Source organism: Anser brachyrhynchus (genome assembly GCF_964034855.1).
Source record: "Anser brachyrhynchus genome assembly, chromosome: 1".
Classification (NCBI taxonomy): Eukaryota; Metazoa; Chordata; class Aves; order Anseriformes; family Anatidae; genus Anser; species Anser brachyrhynchus.
Window position 1 is genome coordinate 180,972,220 of NC_137694.1, and position 27,730 is coordinate 180,999,949.

Below are 27,730 nucleotides of genomic sequence, written 5' to 3' on the forward strand. Positions count from 1 at the left end.
GTAACAACATGTGGTGAGTGACCGTGGAAATGGGAAGGGGAGGGAGGTCCTGGCTTCAGCCTTGCTCTGTGCAGCCCCGTCAAGTCTGGGCTTTTATTGAACTGTCCAGAAGCATGCCTGCCTACACCAAGTAATTGCGTTTTGTTGTGGCTGTTATAAAATACATTGGAAACATGTGTGGCTAGAAAGGCACATTAAACTCCTGCATTTCAGCGTGAGTTTCTTTTGCTCTGTTTTGGTTTGATTTAATAGGCCAAAGGAGACATTTCAATGAGGAGCTGTGACTCTCTCAGAGTTTCCTGTGTTCTTCAAGGGCCTGTAGGCTTTGGTATTAGGAAGGGAGCAAGCTTGGGCTGCTGTGGGTCCAAGGGAAACTTTTGCTTTAGCTAAGTCATCCATAAATTGCAACCCAGGGTAATATCCTCTCCCTCTAGGACTTGCACTCTTCCTTGGGTACATGGTGCCTAAGAACAGAGAAGGAAGAAGGACATTTTCCAGTGTCTCATGAATATGGGGTTCACCCTTAGGGTAACATTTGGTGTCAGGGCAATGCCTGATGAGAAACAGCAGTCTTTCTTAGCAGCAGAATGTGGATATTTCATCTGTCAGAGTCACGTTCCCATTGCTACCCATGGGAAAATTTCACTGCATTGCCCAGGGCTCCCAGTTATCTGTCTGAGATATCTCTTACTGGTAGTAGCACTTAGGGTCTGATCCTGTAGAAAGTCCCTACGAGGTACATGAGTTCTCACAGGTGTTGCAGGCACTTTACATGCCTGAGGTTTTGCGTGATCAGTCCCTGGGTTTACGGACAGGTCCTGTTTCCCCTTTGTTGGGTTCCTCTTTGTGCAGCCCTGCAATCAGAAGCTGATCAAGGACGGCAGCACGATATGTCAGGTTTCATTATCACCCTGGTTCCTGGTAAAGAATGAGGATCGAGCAGCCCAGTTCTCACAGTTTTCAACTTTCATCTGCCTTTGTGCATGAAGCAGTGTTTAAAATGTTGCTACTACTCTCCCCTGCAAATAAGAGAAGTCTGTGCCTCCAGCAGGAGGTATAAAATATTTTGTTTATTCAGGGAAAGATAGCAATCATGAACATTAGTCTGGATTTAAAAGCCTTGAACTTTATTAGGGAAATTGACTTCAGTTTAATAGGAAAGAAGGGGAGGGGTGGAGGGGGTGAGAGGAACAAGAAGGAAATTTCAAATAAAAATGTTCCAAGACCTCTTATTCATGAGTTTAGCTTTTGCCTGTTGAGCTTAAACAACTTTCCATTAACATTCCTTATTGAGTACTGCAAATGGAAAAAGCAAATAAACATTGGTCCATGGCCTGATGTGTTGTCAGTGATGCTGTTCATGATTTTTTTTTGCTCTGTCAGTGAGAGGGAAGGTGCCAGCAGCACTGCTAGTTGCCATCCTGGCCAGACTCTGTGCTGCATTCCTGTACAAAGCAAGCATGAGAAAAAAGTTTCATTCCACCTCCATGCTGCCCACGTAGGGACAGGTGAGAGGGCTTAAAATGCACCCTAGTATAAATTAATAGTTGTCAAAGATGAGTCATCACATCCTACATTACCTTTCCTAAGCTGGTCAGGTTCTGTTTTGCAGAGTCAATAGGCTTTTCTGGAGTTTACCATTCTCATCTGGAGACCTCACAGCTTTAATAAGCAAGGACGTCTCTTTAATTTCCAGCCTGCATTTTATTGACCTACTTGTTATTATGCCAGGATTCTCTATTGTAGTTCTTCCTTTCCTCCCTCCCTCCTCCCCCTTTCCCCCCCATCATTTTTGCCACCATTCCCCCCCCCCCCCCCCCCCGGCTTGAAATGCATATACATCAGATATGTAACCTTTCAAGACTTGTTATTGAACAAGCCAAGGTCTCCTAGTCCCTTCTTACAAAAGAATGTCTCATCACCACGCCCAGCTCCCTAGCAGGATTCAGCAGATTCATTTCACTAAGTGTCTTACCCACCATTGTCATAAATACTTGTACTCTTCATCTCTTGGCTGGGTATTCTTCCTACCACTGACATTGTTTTTTTCCATTGATGCATCTTCCTTTGCCTTGCTTTCTTCTTGCAGTCTGCTCATAATTGCATATAGGAAAAACACTTCCAGACTTGCTCCATCATTTCTTAGTCTAAAGCTCTTCTTACCAGAAAACAACAACAACAACAAAAGCTGAAGGTGAGTGAAAGAAAGTTTCTGAAGCAGAAAAGACCACTTTCTAGGCACAACCTAGATCTGTTTCAGGGAACAAGCTGTTTTGAGCCACCTGTTCTTCAGCCTCCTTTTCCCTCTTTCTGTGCAGACCAGAGGAATTCCACTTTAGGGCCGTTGAGGATGTTTGAGCTCTTTTCTACCTTGGCTGAACTATGACAGCCCTAAATCTCCAGGCAAGAAGGATGCTCAGCCTCATGAATTGGCCTAACCTCTAGTTTCGTACAATCTCTACCACAAGAGAAAACTTTTTTAACACTCATCTCGCTTGTCAGCTTTATCAAACAGAATCAATCTTTGGCTAAATTCAATGATGAAAGTTTGTGAGGGAGTGGGGAAAAAAGTCACCTGCCTTAACCCTATGCTTTTTCTGTGTTAGGCTATGTGAAGGGACCGACCTCTTGCCCTTGTGTAGACTGAGAACATCATATCAGAGCTGGCTGGAGTCAACGTAAGATCAGCTACATGCTGTAGTATTACTTGAATGCAGCACAAAATGTCCTACCATGGAGTGAGGCCAACACGCCTAGGGCTTGCATGAAAGTGCATCATTAGGTCTCAGATGATCTTTCCATATGTCTTCTAAAATGTCAACACACAGCTGATCCCATACAGGCCAGCACATCCTTTTATACTGTTGTGATTTTCAGTCAATTTTTCATTCCTAGCTAGTAACGTGCTGCTGATACTCTGCTAATGGCTTCACCCAGAACTCCCCTCCTGATAAACCTCTTGCCTTAGACTCAGGACAGGGGAGGCAAAGAACCAGGTGATCTTTTGTTCGTGATCTAGTGAGAGATGTCCCTGTCCATGGCAAATGGGTGGGCTAGATGACCTTTAAAGATCCCTTCCAATACGAACCGTTCAGTGATTCAATGATTCTATGAAACCAGATTGCTTGGCAAGTAAATATATGTGTGTTTTTGCTGGAAATCATTATCCTTTGTACTTGAAATCCCTGCTCTACATCATTTAGCAAAGTTTCTATTTGACTTGTTTCTATCCAATGAGGAATTATAACATCTTCTGAACTCAAGATTGTTAATTCAGAGCTCAGAAATGTTCAGGTGATTTACACAAGGCACCTACACCTGGCCTCCGAACAGCTCCACAGGCTCCACCGACTGTTTTAATGAGCAAGAGGAACTGTTACACTGATGACAGCAGGAGCTCTAGCACTCAGCTCCTATGTATGTGTGCATATTATAGGCACCTAAATAACCTGTTCCTGGAGCTGAGTATCAGTATACGTGCTTAGCTTAGGACAAAGGATTTTGAGGGGGTGGTTCAGAGCACCCATTAAGTGGGTAAGGAATCTCTGCTGCTGAAATCAGATGCCTCCAGTGAGATGGTATTTCTATGGGGGAGTAAAAGAGAAGAGGAGGAAGACAGAGAAGAAAGCAGGAATGGAGCTGTTGTACAGGGTCCTGGGTTATTATAAAACAGCTGGTCATGGCAAATATCTGTGAGTGATGGATTACAAGTCAGATACATTTCAATTAAAAGGCGGAGTAGGCAAAGGTAAGCTAATAAGTAAGATTTAAAAAAAAAATCAAAAGAGGAAACTTTGATGAATTGTAGGAAATAATTAGCAAAGACAGCTGATCTCAGGATTTGAAAGTGTTTGGGGGTGAATTTTAACCAAAGCTATGGAAAGTATCTTAGACTTCTATTTCAAGAAAGAAGAGAGAAAAACGAGTAGAATGGGACTACAAACATAAAAGTATGAATAATGCAGAGGTAAAAAATCCTAAGAAGAAGCAGGGAACAAAGAAAGAAAAATGGAAAAATGGAAACAAGGAAACTCTCTTAAAAGATGTAGAAGTAAAAATGAGATTTTGCTAAGCTCCAGGTGAACTACAAGCTTCAAAGATTGTTAGAAAAGGATGAAAGGTTCACTGGGTATGTTGAAGTTGAGCATTCTGGGGTGGACATTAGAGATATTAAAATAACTTTCTTTCCAAAACCTAAGTGAATATGTTGCCTCTGTTTTCTGAACTCACAGATGACACCAGAATTGGTAGTAAAGTTTTTCAATAAAATTCTTGAGTTAGAGGTGATGTTACAGAAATGGTGAATAGCAAAGGTAATACCTATGTTTTAGAAATGTGAAAAACGTGATATGGGAAGCCATAGGCTTGTTAATTTGATCTTGATACACCTCAGGTCTTAGAATGCAATAAAAGGACATGGATAACATGTAAATGATAGAAATGCATCTTACCAGACTAAACTGACCTTTACTTCATAGGATAATTCATTATCTGAGACAAAGGAAATTAAGTAAATTATACCTATCTAAACTTAGTGGAGTATTTGAGAGAGGGCTGCATGGGCGATTATTAGTTGAGCTGGAGAAGGGGATTAGCAGAAGAAAAGTTATACAGAACTGGCTAAAGATAAGATGAAAATAGAGCTAATATTGAAAATAGAGGCATTATAAGGAAGAAACTCTCTCTGATTTGGCTGGTGATTTAAATAATTTTGCCAATACAGAGAGGACTCAGAATATCTTAATGAAATGGAATGTAATTCAAGAATACTTAGGATCTAATAACAAGGGTTTCAGCCATCAGCTTAGAGCTTTTCTGAAGTGAATGGCTGAGAAAAAGGCCAGGTGACTAGAAGCCGCTGAACTGAAGAAGCCATGAAAAAGGCAAAAGTGATCTTAAAGATATTGGAAAGGTATGTCCAAAAAAAAAAAAGTATGACATTATGAAGGATATCAGTGAAATTTTAGAGTGTAGTATGACCAGGCTGCCTTAGAGCACATTAGGCTTGTTTATTCAATCAAAGGTGGTGTCACTAACCTCAGTTTTCTTCACATGACTCAAATTCATCCCTTTGCACACACGTTCCCTACCAGCACCACCTTGTGAGAGCTGGTCACCTTTGCCCCACCTTTGAATTGTGCATAATTTTATATCCTGCTTACCAAGTGTGACCTGACTGTGTAACAGTAAATCATAGCTTTGGAGTGATTCTACAAGTACGTATCTTAACCGTGACTGCAGTGAAAGTTATTTTAAGTGTCCCTGCCTCCCTTATTCATTGCAGTACAAGGGTGGGAGTGCAGATTACAGTACAACTGAGGCACGCTAGTAGCTCAGGGCTTGGCTGTCTCTTCAGGCTTTTGCCCTTCTCTTTTTCTCTTGCTCACCCATCATACCCTGCAGGAAAGAAATATCCACCTTGTCTGTTTGACCTAATGATATATCATCACAAAACCTTCCTAAAGTCTTTGCTACCAGTTTAGTGTGTGAATGTAAGTTGTGTTAGTGGTTCCCAAATAACCTGATAGAAGAAAGAGATGAAGGATGTTTTCAGGCTTTACACCCTGAAGAAAGACTTCTGAGATCAGGCCAGAAATAGCTATGAAATCACTGTAGATGAAATTAACGGCAAGCACAAAGTTTGGTGTAAAGGTGAATCACAGAAGGTTTATCTACACAGATCTGGTTTCCTAGTACACCAGGCTTCCCAAAACAAAAATCATTAGAATAGAAGTCAAGAGCAAAACTTGTCGAAGTCTAGCCACAAGGAACACAGGCCCCAGCTAAGAGGTGGAGGACTGTCTCTTGGAAGCTTTGATGAGCTCCAATTGCCCAGTACGTGGTAAGGAGAGCTAAAAACATAAAACATAATTCTAGCTTCTATGGTGGGTGATGAGTAAGGGACATGATTTCCCACTGTGAAAGCATATCTAGTGCCAGTAGTCACGATTTCAGAGTGGATGTCATAAGGGAGGAGATGATAAAGCAATAAAAGGTGACTCAAGGGCTGGAGAAAATGGCCTGCAAATGAAAGTCTGTAAGAGCTCACGTTTAGTTAGTTTAGCAAAGAAAGGACCAGGAAATTAGTGTATTAGAGTGTGCAATTGCATGGAGGGAAAATGCCCAGATAGTGAAAGGTGCTTCTATCTAGCTGTGACACAAGGTTGGAGAGAAGTGCTGAGAGAAGTGAAGGTCCCTGCCCCCGGAGCCAGAGTAAATGGGTGATCTGGTGTATGCAGTGCAGAGGTGGACAGACTATGGGGTCTGATAGCTGTTCTTGATCCTAAACCCTGTGAATCTTTTAATTGTGCTGCAAAGATCTTTCTTCATACAGGGTTCCTGTCCCTCACCAGAAGACAGAGCAAAAGTCCCCTGGAAGGCTATCCACTGTCTGCAGTGGCTGTGGGCCAGGGCCACAGCATTGCAGTGACATGCAGGGGGAAGCAATAACTACTAAGAGAAGTATTAAATACCAGTAGTGGCCTGAAAAGTGTCTGTGATTGTGTGGCTGTGAAATTTAGGAAGTGAAAGGAAGGTCCGTACTATCTTTCCAACCAAGAAGGACTTGGAAAACCACACCCCATCTATTACAGACAGATGGGTGGCACACTGGGACTGCTGACAAGACTGTGAGCAGCTCTGGAAGAATTAGCTCTTCAGGTTAATTTTCTGGCAGGCAGATTAGGACCAATCTCTTCTTTACATTACCTTTGATCTGCAATTTATTATATTTTATTTTATTTATTTTCTGAGGCTTAACTCACTGCATTGCCATTTCCTCAGGTAAAACCTTGTGGGCTCTGCTGTGCTGCAGAGCTGCAGAGATGTGCTTCTCCTCTCAGCCCTTGCACAAAGCCCTAAGGTCAAAGCAGTTGTGATCTCCTCACTGAGACTGACTTGCTAATTATCAACTTCAATTTCATGCACTGTTTTTATCCATTTAGCTTCTTAAAGAAAGGCTTTCATGCTGTATTTCGACAGAAAATTCCAGTTCATGCTCACCAGCTCTTCAAATATCCTTTGCCACAGGAAGGGAGATGCATTTCTCAGGCGGGTGAGAGACCTCTGTGTTGGTCTCTTACATTCTCTGTTAGGTGCTATTGCAGCAAGAGCACATAGCATCTTTCACAGTCAGGGATTTGAAACCTGACTTAGGCTCTTCTGTCTACTTTAGGTACTTCTATCTACTGCAGTACATATGTGCTGCATCTCTTTTCATGAAAAAGATGAGGACAAGGAGAGATGCAGGTGCATATTTCTCCATCCAAGCCTTACTCTGCAGTGGGAGGGTGAAGTGGCATGCAGCCCTTGCCATGATCAGTGGTGGGAGATGACAAAGGAGAATGTCATCTGGAGGTGTCTCTCTCACCACAGCCATTGTAGAGAGTGTAAGCCACTGTGCTCTTAAATGTCACACAAAATTCAAGCAACTTATCTGGATGTCAGAGATAAGGTTAATCCAAGGGTATGGACAGAGACAGCATTAGGAACCTAGTGCATCTCCACCCAATAAATTGCACCAAAATTCCTTAACACTTGCTTCTTTGGAGAGCATCTTAGGACCATCCATATGAGAAGACAGACTGATTAATCCTAAATATTTAGATGCTTTAGCCCTGTTAGATGGTTGCACAAAGGACAGGAATCTGATTCTCTGCAGCACTCTGGTGGATGTGACCAAAAGAGATTACAGATAACCTTTGTCTATCAGCGATTACCGTGCAGTCTTGCTTACCCTGGTTTTCCTCTGTTGTGTCCCAGTGCCTGCATTGGATGAAGCTGGCTTGGAGCTGGGCTGTGCCTGCACATGTGGCACAATGACACCACCTCTCTCTGGTGGATGGTCTTTACTGGGGGCTCTTCCCAAGGAAACTTCAAAGGGAAAACACGTTTTTGGTCCTTTCTGTCCCTCACTGCAGAGGAAAAGGTCAGACATCATAGAGAGATGAATTAGCTCTGTATCAAGGCCTCGGCAGTTGTTTTGTTTGGTTGGGTTTTATTTATTTCTTTGTTTTTTAACACAACCTCCAGACTTCAGAGGCTTTAGTAAATCCTCCTATTTCAGCTTCATTTCAAAACAAAAGAGTCTTAGGGCTTACCTATGACCTAACCACTCAAAAGTGCAATTTCGTTTCCCTTAAAATTCAGACTAAACAGTTTCAAGTCTCCAGAGAATTTACCTAAGCTTTGCCAGGTTCTGAATTAATCATGTTTAAAAAAGGTAAATAATTTTTTTTACTAAAATGACTTCCTATCCTGGTGCCTGAAAGAGTGGTGCTACCAGGGGCAGCTAAAAGCAGAGGCACAGTTTTTTTAGGACAGTACCCCACAGAGCACCTTTCTCCTCCCCACTGAGTAATGCTGTTTAGAGTCTATTGCTTTCTCATTTTCTGTGTATAGTACCGAGGAGCAGAGGATGAATGAAAGGCAAAGCGTGATGAACTGTTTTTGCAGATGACAGCTGAAAACTGCAGTCAATCAGCCACCATCCGCCTTCAACACGGATTCGCAGAGAGGGTTAATGAAACCAGAGTCGATCACGATTGTCCTCTGGCGTGGAGTGCTTGCGTGCTGCAGTGTAGCAGCTGTGGCTTGGGAAAGAAAGGGCTGAGGCTTTAACTGCCCCCAGAAAACCTCCCTGACAAAATAAACACACAAGCAAAAAGGTGAGAGCTTAAACTCTGACACCAGTGACTCCCAGCCGTATCTCAATAAGGAAGGCAGATTGCCTGGCGAGCACGTTATTCAGAGGTGGTATCATGTATTGATTTATTTCCAAGAAACCTTAATTACATTGTTCAAAGTCTTGAAAAAGAAGGATGGCCTTGGAGTTATCAGCAATATGAAACTGGGCAGTAGATAACAAAACCCATCAGTGATTCTGAGCTGTTTTAATATACTTCTTGATGTGTTTCTCAGAAGACAATCATCACCAGATATGCTCTTTTAATCTAACTAACCAATGTTGTATGTTGACATCAACTTGTTCCATTACCTCCTCACATGGTTGGGGCTTTATGCTTCACTTATCTGAACAGATGAGCGGATAACCTCTACTTCCAGAGCATCCTTTGGATTTTTATGGTGTTTTGAATTAGTGATGCAAATCTAATTTTGCTGAAACAGACCTAGACTCCATTACTGAAGGAGCAGTTTCTATTTGGATTAACAAGGCTGCATTGTGTCACTGCCTGATGTAAGGTGCAGAAGTGCCCAATTTATCAGAATATTAAACGTAAGAGCCTGTTGTGGTTTCTCTCTAGCCTACAGAATGTACATTTGCAGGTCTGCAGCTGAACTCCCTTCATCAAACACCTCATTACCTTGGCAAAGTGAGGGGAAATAGCAACTTAAATGCTTCAGGAATATACTGGTTATATATTAACCCATGGATCTTTAGCTGTAGGAATAGGACAAGCACCGCAGCGTTTCTTTTGTTTAATAGAAAATCGAACCAGAAAAAAAATGTACTCCTGTCCTCTTTGGGATGTTGCTTATGACAGAAACAAGAGGAAGAACCATGTTGGAAAGGATTTTAAACTATGCCTGCGCTGGTGATACCCAGCAGCATTTCTGAGGTGTGTGCTCCCACGCCGTGTTGAAATGAGACACAGGCATGTGCCACCTGCCCCCTCCAGGGTCTGGTGTCCCCGGAGGGCATGGGAGCTGGACAGAACCCCTGGCGTATTCTGCAAAAGTGTCTCATCTGCACTTTCAGTGGAATACGATCCCAGATTATACCACACACCACCCTACTGGTCAATGTAAATGCAGACCAAGAAATCAAGGTTTTCTTTCTGGCTAAGTAAAAAGCTTTCTGAGTGACCTTGTAGCATTACTGGATCCTTTGTAGCTGGTCTATTTTACGTAAACCGATGTGGATAACTTTTATCTATTTGGCAAACATGTTTCAGGTAGAACGAACATTAGAAATTACAGCATGATACAACGATAGGAGGATCACAGGATCTGATTTGGCCTTTTGCAAAACTTGCCATCCCTTGGGAGGCTGTTGCCTTGCAGTTAGACCTTTACAGGTCTGTGCAAGCTCCTGTGCTGGTAGTACAGCAAACTCTGAGTTTGTGGCTCCATTGCATGCTATCAGGCTCTGCTGTTTTCAGGATTGATATGCCTGCCACAAGGTGTAGAAAATAACAATGCAGTATGCTGCTGTGTGCAAACCCAGAGCTGCTATGCAAGATTTACCTTTCCAAAGAACTATAAACTTCAGCGAACTGTGTATCTTCTCTGTCTGTTGTTGTTTATGTGTCTATTGATTTATCTACCCATTCATCCACCCAAAAGTAACTCACAGCAAGAGGCTTCTCAAAAGCTGTACAAGTGTTTCCATGTCCCTGTTTTGATTCTCCCAGGAGTTATTATTCTGGCAGTTCACAAAGCTCCTTGTCAGTCTCTATAAAGTAAAGAACTTAATTGTGCAGAACAGATAGTTCTTTGCTGGTGGCACAATGCCTACAATTATGAAGATGGACAAAAATTACCAGCAACTCACTTTGCTGGGGTAAAGTTTGTGACATCAACAGTGGATTTTTCTTCCTCTGAAACAAAAGTTTCTGCATTTTGAATAAGTATCATCTTTTGCATGTACTGCCAGTCACCCACCTAACCAAAGGGGAGAATTACCACAATCAACCACATGGGGTTGTAAACAACAGGAAGGAAAAAGGGACTTCTTGTTATAGAATTGATGGGAGTGGGTGTAGTTCAAGGAACTTTGCTGCTTCCAGTCTGCCCTACAGCAGACTTTATAGGGATGCAGGAGGCAGAGGGGATTCCTAGAGATACCCAAGCCCCATCCCACTTTGCATCTCTCAGAGGTTCTTCACCAGTGTAGAAACATTTGAGCATCCCAAGGAGCTCTGCATGTGTCAGAGAGCTTTGAAGACCTGACCTTGAATGTCCTTGGACAAAGTCCTTAGACACACACAACTCCCACTGAAATGGGACTAAATGGGAGTTAGTAAGGCGATGAGGTGAACCTCTGGTGTCAGTTCCTCATCTTTACTGTCTGACTCAAAAAAGCACAGGGACATCAAACTGGGGCACTACCAATCACAAATCATTATGATAACTGCATTGGAAACCAAACCTTGAAGATATTATATGCTCATACTGTTGCATGAAAGAGTGTCTTAAAGGGGGGTGCAATTATTTTAGTGATGTCCCTAAACTGGATCTGGACAGGTACAAGTGGCAAGTTGTATTTCTGTGAGTGCTGAGGACATCTAAAACAAATATCTTTGTAATTTGTGATTATCCTGAGAACATGAAGATGGCATCCTGGCAGATCAGGCCTGAGTAGAGTAAGAAACTAATGTCAGTGGAGGTTGAACCAAACAGTCAGCAATTTCTGATTGAAGAAAGGTGTCCATGAAAAAGATGCATTCTTTTTTGGATAGTGGCTAAAGATACATTTTATCCTTAGACAGGTTTAATCTGTCTCACGACAGGGAGAATTTTCCCTCAAGACCAGTTTGCATTATGTAGAATTGATAAAGCGTGAGCTGACTCCTCCTTTTTCTTGTACCTGGTGTGATTTCCATTTGTCCCTATCCTGGGCAGAGGCAGCACAAGCAGCAGCATAGCTTTTCTTCAGTCACTTGCCCTAAGTGCAAATGCCTGTATGACATAAAAGATCAGAGGAGTTAGGCCATGTATCATAATTTGCTCCTAGTCCTCAAGGTTCTGAAGAATAAATTAAAAAAAAAAAAAATGTTTTCTGAAACCATGACTCTTATCTCAAACGCCCAAGATGAATTTCTCTGTTCCCTTCCCTCCTTCCCTACAGCCTTTTGGGCTCAACTGCCGGTAGAGTTTCTTATCTCGGTTCCTAAACCAGACCATATCTCCTTCCCTCCTCTTCTTTCTCACAGGCACCCACACACCTCCTTGGCAGGAGGCACCAAGAGGGATTTGCTCCCGCCATGACTGGCAGAAGAATCGTATCGTGTCGTTTCTGGTCTAAACTCTGTGCTGACCGTGCTTTGAGGATTTCCTGAGATCCCTTCCAACTGGGATCCTGCTGTGAGAGGATGATTCACATGCTGTGAGGGGAAGCCCTGAGCCGCTGACCAGCCTTCCCACAGTGAAGCAGCCACCTCACGAATCATCTGCAATCCAGCTATGGGTTTAACCTAAAATGTGCGTGCAGGTTTTTGCACACAGAAAGCACAGGCAGAGGTACAGCTGCCTAAAAACTGGTTTGGGGGAAGGCAGTAGTGTCAGCCTGAGAGAAATGTTGCCTGGCACCTTGTTCTGGTCAGGTCTTTGAGCACTGGGAGAGCTGCCTCCATTGCAGCCATGACATTGCTGCACACTGGGAGGACACGCAGGACTTCTCTGGAGTCACCCAAGTGTGGATTTTACTGCAATACAAAAACCTGAGAGGGCACTGTGAGCTGTAGCACTCATGCTACAAAACAATTAAAAGTGGCTGAGGGAACTGCTGCACTTGGTATCACTGTGCTTCCAAAACAGTCAGAAACAAACATGCAGAAACCACTTACTCTGGGGAAGGGAAAGCACTGGAAACAAATAGCCTCAGGCTTGGTCTCCTACAGCTTAGAAGCAGGTTTCCTGTGAGATAAACTGCTGTGGAGTTCAGGGTTTGATCCTGACCTCCTTATACCTCCGGCTTCCCAGGGACTTCAGCAGTGACTTGCAGAAGGAACCATCTCCTTTGTCAGGGCCCAGGAGCCTACGGTTGCATTAATTAACGTGTTCAGCACTGAGGCAGTTCTCAATCACCTGCTCTGCTGATGGTGTAAGTACTGTCAGAAAGGCACCAAATTAGCTAAGTGGTTTCCGTCATTTGAGGATGACCTGTGGTTCCCGCCCCAGTGAGAAAACACAGCATTCTGTATGAGACTGAGAAACAAGGCTGTATCAAGTCATTTCAAAGCCCTTTTAAATTCTTGTTAAGGTTTGGAATTGAACAGCCAATTCAAATTCATCTCTTCTTGCCCATTGCTAATTTTATTTAAGCTGAAATACTTTAAAAAAGAAAAAAAAACATTTAAATTGCATGCAAGCAATAAATGTGCAGATGGTAGGTGGGCAGACAGATAATTTATGACCTAGAGCAAGCTATATGCTATCTTTACCAGTTGTAAATGATGCCCTATGTGTTTCAGACCTCTGACACTTTAAACTCTAGTTAACATGAATGATGATTTAGCCCACAGTCCAATTCCACCCTGAAACAAAACATTTCCTTGATTAAAGGATTTCTTAGGGGAATATTTAATGTATCATATAACAGCAAAACCCTTTTACTTAGCAAATAATTCCAGATTTCCAAAACTATGCCAAACTGAGGTTGTACTGGCAATTCCGTATCTGCTTCATAGGAACCATATTTCTCCTTTTTAACTAGATTCTTTAAAAGCAATAATAAACTATTGGAAATGCAAACAGTGCGTAGAATAAAAATATTCAGGCCTTTCTTGGAAATAAAAAACCCATATAGGTAGTTGGACATACTTTCAGGTCTGTGGACACATGCCATTATTTCATGAAAACCGGGATATGCAGCACTGGAAGGGATCTCAAGATGTTTTCTGGGCTCGGTGTTCCTGGGCGGTGGGACATTTATCATCGATGACAGACAAACTGTTTCTAGGATGGTCATGAGGGCATCTTACCTGTTTCTCGGGATAAGGCCATCCAAGTAGGCAGTTGTACCAAACCACTAGAAAGCATGAAAATAAATGGGTGACATTAAAGATGCTGGGAGTGTGGGAAGATGATGGGAAACTAGAAAGCATGGCATTGGGAACTTAATTGAGTGGATGACTGTAAGTGATAAGAGGGAGAGAAAAGGCCAGAGGCAACTCTTTTCTTGCTCATGACATTGTTGCAATGCCAGCTAAACCCACTGAAGGAGATGTCTGTATTACTTTAGCCTTTCTCTTTTGAACATATTTCCATTTGATGCCCTCTTTCTTAGAGCTCGAGGTAGAAAAGAGTGATGCAGGGCATTCAGAGTGGTTTCTCCTTTAAGAACCTGTCTGGGTTGCATTGATTTTCCTGCTCTCCTGATGCACCAGTGAGCAACTGAGTGTGGTGGGTTTGGTCTCTGTGCAATGGAAGAAAAACAGTTCTCCTGTTCAGCCCCTGTCACAGCTCTCCCATGATCTGCCTCATCTTTGCCCCACACTCCTGTGGGCTCTGCTTTAGTCATGTCTGCAGCTTCAATGCCAACCTCTTGGGGCTGGGAAACCAGCCCATGGCAGTGTGTTCTCAGCAGGTCCCTCAATTTCCGCATGGCATAATAGTACTCAGGTGCCGTCTCTGGAAAGGGTGGCTCTGTGAACTCATCCTACTTGTGGAGGAGACAAGATCAGCTGTGAGATATGATACACATCCATGCACAGGGACAGGACCAATCACCATGAAAACAGACACAGCAAAATGTGGACTTTTTTGCTCAAATAAGACACAAATGTTTTCTAACAACTGTCTCTTCTTTATTCTATTTGCTTTGCATTTACAAACAGCGATGCCTTTTCTCTGTTACTTTTAACCACAACCTATGTATATATAATTTAAGCTAATGCTATCTTTCTTTTCTTTTTTCTTTTTTTTTTTTCTTTTGAAGAAGACTACATTGATATCCAGGCCTAACTACTGAGTGGGGTTTTTTTTTCTGATTTCCTTTTGGTGGCTCTTAATTAAAAGCCTCATTCTGGTTTGTTCCTTTGTACTCCCTTTTAATTCTCTAACCTGGATATTTTCAGCCATTTCTTATTTTTTGCCCTCTTAACGTTCTCTGTTGCATCTATACATACTGATCTGAAGGCTGCTGGTAGTGCAGCTGCATTTCCTAACTACCTTTCACAGACCATTTAGTATTAGTTTATGAGCCATGAGCTGCTGCACTAGCCTCTTCTCTCTGTTTTACCAAGAGCAAAATGTGACCCATTTGCACCTCAGATTGTGTTACAGAACGCCATGGGAGCAGAGCTTTTCACAAAATTGCCCAAGGCATCTGAGAAGCATACAGAACAGTCTTATTTTTTTAATGTCATTTCCAGTGAGTTTTGTTGTCTTGAAGGTGTGGCCCAGTTTAAACTGGCCACCAATTATTTCACTCAGACCCACAAGCTTTTGAAAAGCCCTGTTCACAGAAACCCCAAGATGGGAATGCAGAAATTGGAGCTGGCACTGGATATATGTGCACAAGGGGTGTTGGCAGTAGCTCTGTCCCTGACTCTGGAAATGATGTCCAGTCTCTTGCCTTGCCCTCCTGATGACACAGCAAACCAAGAGGTGGAAAAGCCATCACTAGTTGTAAGCCTGTGTTCACCGTGCCCATCCTCAAGTGGCTGGCGGACGTGAGATTGCTCAGCTCAGCAGCTGCCCTGTGTTATCGTGCCAAGTGGAAATGGATCCTACGGCTTTTGTTAGCAGGCAGGCTTTACCTCAGCCATGCCCCTTTAAATCAAAGCATTTGCAATTCAGTAAAAGCAAAGGATAACTACAATGAAAGCCAGGAGTTCCCTTCGATATGGAAATGTTTCCCCAAGTGACTCAAATTAAATTTCATAAAAAGAAATCTATAGTTCCATGAAATTTCTAGATGCATTATAAAAAAAGTACTGTATTGCAGGTTGCTTGATTTACTGTTGATTCTTTGGGCAGCACTCAGCAGACTAAAGGAGGAATGTGATTTGGAAATGCACTGGAGGGGATTCAGCAGTATGCTGGCAGCATCAAGTTTCATCCAATTTGAGGGGATTTTCACTCTCCTTGGATACTGTAACTAGCTGGGCTTACTATCAAATTACATATTGCTGGATCTCCTGTAAATCTGAGAACTAGTGAAAATAAATGCAAATATAGCGACTTTTGCCTCATTTGCGCTCCCATTAAGCTTTCAGTTATTCTGACATAATTTGTTCCTTTTTTACCGTGTCTTGTTTATGGATTGTGTATGAAGACAGAAGCTTCTACACAGCGTAAGGACACCAAGGTATGTGAAGAATAAGTATCGTGGACAAAAAGTCTTTAAGAATGGGTACTGTCACAAGCTGTGTCTACAAAAATGGTGCAGATATTTGAGCATTTACTCTTCCCTTAAACCAGAGTGGACGGAGTAGTGGTCCTCATGATACCATCACATTCATGTGTATGTACGTGTCCACCACCCTGGAGCAGACTTGTACTGGCCAGATTGAGTAGAGTGAGCAAGTGACCATCTTCACTTGTCCATGCCTTGTCTATTCCTTGGATCTTTCTGTTCTTCCTTCCACTTTTCCTTACATCACACAGATGGGAAAATGTTAGTGATTTGGAGGCAGCTGCAGCCACAGGAGTGCTGGGCTTCTATTTCCCCTCTACGGGGTTCCCTAATGAACCTCAGATTTAGCTGGGCTCCTTGCTGCCTTTGCTCCATTTTCATTAAAAAGCTGTCCTGAACTGTCGTCTGCAAACAGAAAATGAGAGATAAATTTCACTTTGGAGTTTTAAAGCACAAATGATCAGCTGAGGTGAACAGGGGCTATAAGCACATGGAGACAAAGTACCAGGAAGTCTGTAAGATACGGTGAGACATGAAACCAGCAGTCTGCCTTTGCTAGAGAGAAAGGTTGGCTCCCACAAAGCCAGAGGAATCTTATCCTCGTAATCAGTTACAGCCGTGTTTGCTCAACGTAGTGTGCTAAAAACGTGCAAAAGCAAGCCCTGAAGCCTGCCACAGAGATATCGATGAGCAGACACTTGAAAAGGCTGGGTGCTTGTTAATGTTTAACAAGCGAGTCCTCATCTGACTCCGTGGTATTGAGCTTTATTTGTTTAATCCCTAAATTCACGAAGGGAAATAGAAAGCTGTCTATTAGCCTCTGATAAGTAAGTAAAGAGGAAGACCTGGAAGAGTCTTGCCATATTTATTCTGCTTAATAATACAGGAGCCTGTTCTACACAGCTTTCCATTTATGAGATGAAGCAATATTTCACAGTGATTTAAGCAAATCCTCTTACCTCAAACGTGATGGTGAAAGAGGTAAAATTTATCTGTCCTGAGGTTTGCAACTGGATTTGAGAACTGTCTTTACATTACTGCTTCTGCCAGACTCAGTTATGGTGGAAGCTGGGGACAAGAGGGGACGCACCACTTTGAGACAGAGTTAATTTAATTTTAGACGGGGACTCATAGCTCAAATCTAAGGACAAACCATGCCTTAATGGAATATTTGTGTGGGAAATTTGTAGCTTTTCTAGCTAATAATCAGGCTTCTGTCCTAATCCATGGAAAATACAGACTTATCCCTTCTACTGAAAGCAATTTCTGTGGAATTCCGTGAGTTTGCTCTCCCGCTTTAGGCAGCACAGCAAAGATACTGCCCATGTGGGATGACATGATAATCCTGGCAGACCAAGGAGTTTCTTCCAAACCAAGTTAGAAAAAAAGAATTTAACCAAGTCTACTGGAGTAGGATCCAAAATGCTGTCTCCAGGTCTGAAATCTCCCATGGGCTCAGATTTTTGGTCAGTTTGAAGTCTTGTTTTTACAGCCCAGCTCAGGCAGGATGAGTGTCAAAGCTGTTCATAGCCAAGTTTCATCAAACCCATGTCAAAAGCTAGAGAGGAGGCCACCAGCTTCCTACAAATGGCCTTGCTTGGAAGCAGTCTGTGCTGCAAGACATGATCTCCTGAAAGCAGAATGGTGAATCCTCATCTCAGGCAGAGGGAGGATCCCTTATTCCTGATATCTGCCTTAACAGGGGGTTATAAAAATTGCACTTAGTGACGCTGGGGCTGCTATTTTTAGGCTACAGCACTAGGACTTCTGGTAGGTTTGTTTAACACAGAACAGTCATTTTCTTTAACAGTCCTTGCATGATTTTACAATCTGACTGCCCATCCATACCTCAGCTAACAGGTTTTTTTGAGGTGGGGTGAGGGACGGAGTTGGGGGGTGTCACACTTTCATCTTTTCTAGCTGCCATGGTGATTGTTATACAAACACCTCCAAAGGATGAGTTACTTCCCTTGGAAGAAGAACGTCTTACTGTACACACAAGGACTGCAGAAATCTTTAGTGTAATTTTGACCACATGGTAAGCTAGTTTGGTGGGTCATAAAGCAGAAAACTCCATCTGGGGCCAAGGTCATGTCAGCCCCATCAAGGGAACGTTTTATGTTATTCTCTTCCACTCAGAAGACCACGTTTTATTTCTCACTCAGGCCAAATCAGGGGTATAACTTATGAAGAGTATTTTGCAATCTAAATAGCTATTTATACATTAAGTAGAAGATTTGCTGCCAAAAGAAGTTTCTCCCCAGATTCAGATCTAAACCACATTGATTATATGCTTTCAGAAAAGCCTTCCAACCCTTTATCCTCCTGCTCGTACAGTTTTCCACATAGGAGGGTGAGCAAAACATCTCAGCCCCTTCATGGAGGACCGATAGAAGTTAGCACACACTATGAATGCAATTCCACATCTGGTGAAACTGGGGGAGACTGTGCAAATAACTTGTTCAAAGCAAATATAGGAGTTGATTGCCAGAGCCCAGAGAAGGGCCCGGCATGGCTGGGTGGTACCTGACCCGTACTCCACACTCTTTAACAGCAAATACATAATACAAAATGATGGTCTCCAAAGCTCTAACACAGAAAAAAATAATAATAATAAATCTTGCTATGTCTGGCATTCTATTCCAGTATGGGGTGTTTGGGGGTTTCTTCTGGAGATTTTGTATTATTTTCCCTGGGAAGGAATCGTTAGAATATAGGGATATCTGGGAGAAAAAAAAAAAAAAAGGAAAAAAAAAAGCGTTCACTGGAAATAAATATTCAGGATGGAGCCAAGAGAAAAGAACTTGCATTATGAAGACAGGCAGCCTTTACCATTATAATTTAGAGTCAAACTGAGGTTATCATAACTTATCTTATTCAGCATGAGAAGAGTTAAAGCAATATGCTTTCAGATGTCCTCAGCTGCAGTCTCACCTCCTCCCACTGGGTCCCTGCCCTACATTCTGGCACTGCAACTGGTGGAGGAGTCTGAAGGAAAACAGAAAGAGCAATGTTATTAGCATTCGGAAAATGTAAGAATAAACTTTGCTCCCTGAGGGAATGACTTGAGTGACACAGTGGAAAAAAGCCTGGGGACATGTCTTCCTGCACCCTCCATTACCAGTGCAAAGATCCCTGGGTCTCCAATGGAATTAAGTTTGCATTGCCTGTTGCACAATCAGGACATACCTTGGTAAGATACTGTTGACTAGATCTTTCTTAACCATGAATATGTACCAAATCTATCTGATGTTGTTCAGTTATAGGGAATGAAGTTCACCCTGTGGCCACTTTGGCAGCAAATATTCTTCATTTTCCTTTGTAGTTCTGAGATTAATAATTGAATATTATATCCTTAAAAAAAAATCAAATATGTGAAATATTTTATTTTATATCAGTTCCAAGGGGGGGGAGGGGGGGGACTGAAACAGCATTCATGGATACACACATAGAAATGTAGACTGTACATTACTAATATATTAACAATCTGTATTACTTTAAGGTAAATATATAGGGTAAGAATGAACAGGAAATGTACAGTAAAATGACTGCAAATGTGACTCAAAGGTTTAGAATATTTTGAAAGTAACTCTAAAGGTAGCTCCAAGAAGATTTCAGTTTGGCATTGAAGTATGTGTAAGTTTTCCTATATAGCTGGGAAAATGACAGTCAGAAGGTGGCTTTTTTAAACTTACTTGGCAAAAGTTTTAATAGCAACAGCTGTCCAAACATGCTGCAGGACTTCTCTACACAAAAATACAACATCTACTGAATTTTTGGGTTGGGATTTTATTTACAAGCAAATCCTGTTGCCCTTGCACTGCCTTCACATACTGCATTTTACAGACAGTTATATTTTTTGTTTCAAACAGCCTTGGGGTTTCTGTGAGGGAGAATGGCAAGACTGAAACAGAGAAGAGAAAAATCATTGTGCCAGTGCTCAAGGTTACAGATCTTGTCGTAAGCACGAGTTCACTGCTTTGCAAAGGTACACAAGAAAACTAACATGGAGAGTGCAAAGCTGTTCAGAGCAGAGAAATAACTCTGATTTTGTATGCATGAAAATATTTGAGAGCTGTGTTAGGGCAGCACCACTGTTTTCTGTCCCCAGTCTAACCACACCAAAGGCCACCTTCACCCTCAGTGCCTGCCCAGTGCTCCCCATCAGCTCTCATGGCACCAAGCCCAGAAAGCAGCAGCCCGTGTCCCAGTGCCAAGTTTCCCCTTCTCCAGTCAGCTCTCTTCTGCCATGTGTGACCAGTAATTTGGGGAAGGTGAGATGGGCCAGGCCTTGTCTTTGATGGGGTCCTCACCCTTAGCTTTGCCAGTGGGAAACACGAGGTACTGGCAGGTTGGTGGTAGCTGACTCAGACGACCATATCGCAGGAGTACCACAGGACTTGTATGGATCTGCTGGATGGAAAGGGACAGAGTGGATCAGAGGTTGTGCCTTTCACAGATAGGTTTCCATGGTGTGAACTTTTCGCAGCACCACTCCAGTGATCCCTCCTTCATGCAGCAGCCCTCGTGTCTCCCTGCTGGAAATGCTCTGGCTCCCATAGCCTCTTGTGCAGCGGTCTGGGGAAATCACCCAAGGCATCTTTTTAGAAGAACCAGCTGATGTAGAGCTGCTCCTTTGCACACAAACAGAGAATCCATGCTCAGGCATCTCCCATGGGGTCCACGGTGTGAGATGAGGTTTGAAAGACACTCTGGTTCTTGGATAAAGGTAATAACAAAACATCCAGCCTATTCCCCCCCTTTTCTGAGGGGCTCCACTGAATCAGCAAGATCACTTCCAACTATTAAGATAATCACTAAGAATAGAAATATATAAATGCATTAGGAATAGAAGGAAAAAAAAAAGAGAGAAAGAAAGAAAGAAAGAAAGAAAGAAAGAAAGAAAGAAAGAAAGAAAGAAAGAAAGAAAGAAAGAAAGAAAGAAAGAAAGAAAGAAAGAAAGAGAAAGAAAGAACAAACGAACTTAAATAAGGAGAAGGGGAAACAGAAATGCTTCCAGAAAAAAACAGGAAGAGAACAAAGCAAAGTCTGGAAAGAGAAGATGAAACAAGTGAGCTAGAGTCATGCAGACCTCAGCATTACTCAGTGTGTTGCTGAGAAACTGAGAATACGTCTGGTCTAACTCCCACTAGGCATGGGTGGTGGGTTTCACAGAAGGAATTATAGCGCGGTAAGAAATGGCATTAGGTTTAAGAATAAATTTTCAAATGGCATTAAAATGAAGGCCTTGAATCGTCCTCCAAAATGTCATTTTGCCCTTCCCCTCCATATTCCCCACTGTCATCTAAGTTTTTTTTTTCTTATTTGAAAGCAAGAGCTGTCTAAGGATCATTAAGCAGTCAATTTGGTGGCATTTGAGCATGGGCTAAATGTAAGCCTTTACATACTTTTCCTATCCACAGAGCTGAGACTCAGCACTTTCAAGGAAGGGGGAAGATTTATGGATTAGACATCCACGCACGTTCCCACCCGGGTAGCCCCACACTCCCTCCCAGCCGTGTCTTGGCTCAGGCACCTTGGAGAACAGCATCGAGGTAACCATGGTGACTAGGGCCTTAAAATGGTTGTAGTCATGATCATTTAAAACAAACAGCTGCGTAAGTCTGGCCTAATCCTAATGTAATCCTCCCAAGTCTGGCAACCTAAAAATAGAAAGGAAAAAAAAAAAAAAGGCGTCCACCTACTCAAAATTAGTTCTGCCTCAAACAGCGGAGAATTTGTGCTTTTCAGCTAAATCTAAATTCTGCTTCTCCGTGAGACAGGGCTTTTGTGTCACAAGTTCATTGTTATATTTTTAGACCCAGACACTGAAAGGTGGGGCTCAAATATAAACCTCATTGTACTTTGGCAGCAAACAGGAACCAAATGATACCTTGCAGAGGTCAAGCTCGATTTGAACTCTCTGGAAGGTTGGAGGTTTTTGTTTGTTTGTTTGTTTAATTTTTCCCAGACATTATAGTTTTTTCATTAGCTTCCTTCACAGGAAGCTTTTAGTAGCTCTTCATGTGGCTCTTATGCTTGTCACAGTGTGGAGGGATTCAAAGGCTTTAAGTGACTTTCTGGAAGACCATCAAGATGGGATTAAATAACCATTCTGCTATTTTAACCTGGGTCTTCTGCTTTTGCAAGCCCAAAGTCATCATTTGTGGGTCAAGACATCAATATCCATGGCTGTACCTTGCCTTTGAGAAAGATGCTTTCACGCTTGTCAGAAGTTGCAGTAATAAATAGGACAGAGCTGTATGGTACAGAGACAAATAGAAGAAATTACACAAGGTCTGCATCAGGAGCTTGTGTGCAGGAACCAGCTCCTCCCTACCACATTCAGGGACTACTGCCATGTCTTTGACTGTCTAAGGACACTGGTGAGGGGATACTGAGAAAAGAGAGTGTTCTTCTCTGCTCCTAGGGTCCCACCATGCTCTCCCCAATAGCAGTGGAGACAGACCAGTGTTGTCATGCACATTGTTTTTGGTGTCTGAAGTAGGATCCAAGATGTGTATAGACATTCCTGAGGTCACCCATGATCAGCAGCAGGGCGCAGAAGGACATCGTTGCTTCCAAACTGACCTTGGCCCCACCAGCTGAGGAGGCAGCACCAGCATTGTCACTGCACGTTTGGTCTCCCCCACAGGGCTGAACTGAAGAGATGCACTCAGAGTGATGGAAAAAACACCGGGGTTGTAATGGAGGAGTGAGGAGGCTGGGAAAATCTTATTTGTCTTCCCACAACCACTAAGTACTCCTTACAAAGTGCTGATGGAGAAACTCTGGTACTTCCGTGGGAGAAGAATGCGGCAGCACTCAGGTGCAAGGGGGAACCTCACTTTCTATTTCTGCTAGGATTTAGGTAACACAGCTTACTTTTAACCTTCTTTTTTGTTATTGTTGTTTTGTTCATTTTTTTTCTGCATAAATTTGTGAGAGAAGGAGCCAAGGGGTGCTGAGAAAAGCAAAGCTGATTTCAAAGATATATTTATAAATCTCTAATGTTGTGTTTTAAAATCTCTCAAGGTAATCATCCTCTTTCTATCTCCTAGGTCTGTTTATATATTCCTTGCGTCCTGAGAGTACAAGAGGACCTTCAACTTCCCATCTGTGAAAAACAGCCATCATAATGAGGTGTTGATATGTTTGGAGCGCTACCTGCTACTGTAATGGGAGTGATTAATAGTGATAGATCATTTTCCACACCCACACAGATAATAGCATCTCTCCTGGGATGGCTGACAATGTAATTGTGGCAGAATGCAGGGAGGCCTGAAGCGCATTTCATTAGTTATTGACTGGGGTACTTTGTCTCGTCCTTAAAAAAAAAAAAGAAAAGAAAAGAAAAAGCACAACACATACACACAGAAAAACCACCTGACAGGAAAAAGGAAAAGCGTGTGCAGTACTTTTTAAAAATCAGCACACAGGCACAATTAAAGATAACAATGCAGCAGCAAATCAGTGCAACCCATCGGCATTTTCTTGTTCCACCGCACACAACAACGTATTTGCCCCAAGAGACATTTTTGGAGGTGCAAAAGTTCACCTGCAGCCTGTTAATTCACTTTGAGACGGGACTGCGACCACTTAATGGACTCTTCTTGTACTGGCTGCTATGGTAACTGCTGCATCACGCTCTCCATAGGCTTGTTTTCGGAGAAGAGTGTAAACTGCGAGAGCAAATCTCAGATGGGTTTGTTACTGGAATCAAAATCCCAGGGCGGATTTGCAATTCTACACATGGTCTTGGCCCACCGAGCGCTCCTTTTATGGGCATGTTTGCTCATCTGGCTTAATTTTAAACCCAGTCCTTGAGCATTGTGTGCTCAAAAACACTTCTCAGAATTGAAGTCTTCTGGGTTTGGGCTGGGTTGGAGGCACATGTGGAAAGCTTGAAAAAAAAAATAAAAGCATAGAAAAAAATAAAAGATGAGACAAATAGAAAGGAGATTGGGTTAAATCATTCAGCCCATCTGGCCTAGTCATCAAGCTCAAAGGCTGAAGAAGCAAAGCCCTCTTCAAAAGCAAGAAAAGAAATGTTCTCAGGAAGTGGGAAAAAGAGATACCAAGTCTTAACCAAGTGTAACCAAAGCAGTGGTAAATACCCAAGTCTGCAGACACTCTGGAGCAATAACAAAGAGACCTGGGAGTGGAGATTTCTCATCCATTTCCTTGGCACGAGCAATACGATGAAAAGTGACCTTCACCATCTCCTGTTCCATCTGTCTGCAGAGAGGGTCAAGGAGTCAGGTGCTGGGACAGGGCAGAGGATCTCTGTGAGTGAGACGAAGGAAAGTGTTGAGGGAAAGCAAGGGGAAAAGGCATCAGGGAAAGGGGAAAAATGAGGAATGAGAAAAAGAATATGCAGAAAAGTGAAACTGGATGTAAGTGACCTGCTGGAAGCTAGCAAACGTGTTCCTGCGAACGGATGGGTGAGGTCAGGCAGTGGCGGGCAAGCAGGATAGGGGTAATAGCAGAGGATGCAGGTTCATGTCTGGGCAGGAAGCAGACTTTAGAGCTGAAAGGGGCCTCAAGAAAAGAAGAAGCTTACTCTTCACCCCGCAGCAGGACCTTCCCTGTCAGGGTCATATCTCACAGATATATGTCTGACCTGTTCTTAAAGATTTCCAGCAGCTGATGCTCCTGGACCTTCATAGACCTCCCACTCAGTGGTTTGCCATGTTTTTCTCAGAGCTAGGCTGAACATCCCATTTCTTTCTCAAGTGCATTAGAAGAACATATTGATTATATCTTCTTCTCAGAAGTGTTTGAAGACTACTTAGTCTATAATGTCCAAGTATTCCAGCTGAGATTTTACCAATGAGCTTCAAAAGGATTATTTAATATACCTTGCAAGCTACATTCCTGTCAGTATGATGCCAACCTTTTTTGCAGCAACATAACCTTCTTGACTGAGTGTCAGCTTGTGATCCACCATTACCCTCATATCTTCCTCTCCAGAACTGCTACTGATCAGATTTCCACTGTATAGCCAAGGGAAATATATAGCCATATAGTCATATACTTGATTATTCTAGCCTGAATGCAGTACCTTCTGTAACTGTTGAATGCCATTTGGATTTCTCCCTTCAGACCAGTCTTTAAGGTCATTTTGAGTTTTAACTCTTTCTTTAAAAATATTTGTTGTCACCTCAATTTCCAAAGTTAATGTATGTCCTTTCTAGTCCCAAATCTACTTTATTAATGAAGGTACTGAACAGATGTGATTCAGGACAGAACCTTGCAAAATCCTATTGAATCCATCCATTTTAGCATGGGTCTAGGGATAACTTCATCCTGGAAAAGGGCAGAAGAGATAGAGAATGAAGAAGAAAATGGGAGTAGGTCAGTTAGAGTGAAAAACCTCTTAGACTGGGTGGAAGTGATATGGTAGTTGTAAATAGGTAGGGAAATGGACTGTAGCATCATACTATTGCTTTTGGCCATAAGGTAAGAGACAGAAGTGAGTGAAAGGAATAAAAGAAGCAGCATGAAAATCAGGGGAGCCCAAATTGAACTGATGGGTTCCCAAAGCATTTGACAAAATCAGTGAATCAAATAAATTATTTTTTAAAAAATCAATACAACTATCAACAAACTACACAACTTATATGTGGTGCCTGTCAGACCAATGAAAAGGAAAACTACTCCTAGAAATGGGCAGACAGGTAGTGATGGCCAGTCAGCAAAGCCACCACCACAGCAGAAGTCTGGGAAGAGTAATAGTGCAGGGGAAGCAGTTCAGGCAGCACTGGGCCGTGCTGTTCCCCAGTTCCTCCATCTGCAAACCAAACCACTCCTGTTATGTCCATGGGACAAGTGCAGGGAGCAGGCAGCACTGTATGAGTAAGCACCCAGTGGAGCTGAGAGCAGGAGAGGGAATGACTGAGAGTCATCTGATATCAGCTGTCAGCAGGACATGCTGGAGGGCTGCTTTTTTCCTTGCTGCTGCATCTCTGCAACCTGCCAAGTGTGAAAGCAGGGCTTTCAAATTGGTGTCAGCGAGCAAAACCTCAAGGAAGATAATCAGCCAAGAGATAGGGTGGTGTGTCTCACAGGCTGTCCTCCCTTGATGCCCCTTTCCCAGCAGAGGCTGTCAGCTCCTCAGGTTTGAACATCAGGCTTCACCTAAGCCATGTGGTAGCCCAGACATCCTTCCTTGTCCCCGTCACATGGTGTGAGCTATTTAGGCTTTCCACCCTCTGCCCTGTATGATGACTTCTGAGGTGGCAAGAGCTGCCCCATGTGGGTGGAAGGGCCGGAGGGCAGGCAGGCCTGGACCACCACCAGGCCTTCCTGGGGTGTGTCACCACCTCTGTCACCGGGAGGGCATAATGACAGGTCACCAGGCAGGCATTAAGGTCACGGGTGGGGAAATGACCATCTCGGTGCCACCAGTGACGTGCACCTGCTCCTGACTGTCCCAAAATGTGCAATAAGTCAGCGAGGACAGACCTCGGCCCCTTGGGCTTGGCCCCGTGCCACGGCCACTGCTGGCAATTCACATGCTGAGATCCTCTTGCTCACCATTCACATGGGCTGTGTTCTGACACACATCGCCCAAAATAGAAATTCCTTTCTAACTACATGGTTGTCTCTGGAGCTGCGTTTGGGCCTTGGTCAGCTCCTGAGACACCAGTCACCCTCCTTTGAGGCAAGGAGCAAGTCCTCCTCGGTCAGCAGGTGCTGCCAGCCTTCTGGGAAGCTTGCAGCCATACAAAGTAGGCAAGCTGTGATAACACTCTCTTCCCACACGTTTTGCCAAGATTGACAGCTCTACCCAGTTGCCAGTGGTGACGGTTTAGCTACCTCGTCATTCCTCCATGGAAGGTCTTCTGGTTGGCCACAGCAGGAGATGTGCCTGGTTTGGGGGAGCTTGAGGGTGCAAAGTGAGGTGCACAGGGGTTAGGAACATGAAAATTAAGCTAGGCAGGCATCTTCTGTGGTAGTGAAAGATAACACACCAGCAAGGCAGTCCCTTAGGGACTCTGCTGCTTTGTATCCTTCCAGATGAACATACAGACAGGGACCCCCTCAGCCTGGATTTGGTGATTATGGCCAAAAAGTAATCCCATACCTGTTCTTTTAGAGACCTTAATATTTGTCATCCACTGTCCTCCAAAATAAAGGTCATATGTAATAACACAAACAAGTAAGGGCTAGGCTTTTTTTGCTCTGTGCTTTATGTTTTACCTCAATGTACCAAAAAGAGAGACAAATTAGCTTGAAGCATCCATTTTTCAAGATACCTGGGCACTGTTTTCTGCAGGAGAAATATGAGCCTGAAACCATCTGTTATTTCCTGTGAAATATCTCCCCTGTCTGACGGGGCTGACTGCTGCACTTCTTACTTCCTTTAGACAAGCAGACAAAAAAAAAAAAAAAGAAAAAAAAAGAAAGAGGCAGCTCATGGCCACCCATACTTTCAGCTCTGTTTACTGATTTCTACAGCTTCCTCACAAGACACTGCCAGAAAGGCAGTAGTTTAGCTGACTACAGGCTGTTCTCATTAATCCCCCTTAGCTAAACAAGATGCAGGATGGAAAACTGCAAAGCAGAAAAGCCAGCAAATTGCATCGAAGAAGCATTTTAGGAAATCTGAGCAAGACACTTTTTGCATCATGCCCCTGTTGATGAGCAGTTGTTTCTAACAAAGTGCTTTTTACCAGTCTAAAG

The 27,730-nt window shown here is 43.0% G+C and overlaps 1 long non-coding RNA gene across 8 annotated transcripts in view; it reads right to left on the reverse strand.

Annotated features, from left to right (window-relative positions):
* Positions 1-655: 655 nt before the first annotated feature.
* LOC308184558 overlaps positions 656-27,730 on the reverse strand; it is a 43,297-nt gene continuing 16,222 nt past the window's right edge. The window contains exons 3-6 of one of the 8 annotated variants that reach the window (XR_013942710.1): positions 17,002-20,676; positions 7,736-16,447; positions 1,980-2,155; positions 656-1,445 (exon numbers count right to left, since the gene is read on the reverse strand). This is a non-coding gene — a long non-coding RNA (uncharacterized lncRNA). Of the gene's footprint in view, positions 1,446-1,979; positions 2,156-7,735; positions 20,677-27,730 lie in introns of all 8 variants that reach the window. The other 7 variants (XR_013942711.1, XR_013942712.1, XR_013942706.1 and 4 more) reach the window with 7 other exon arrangements.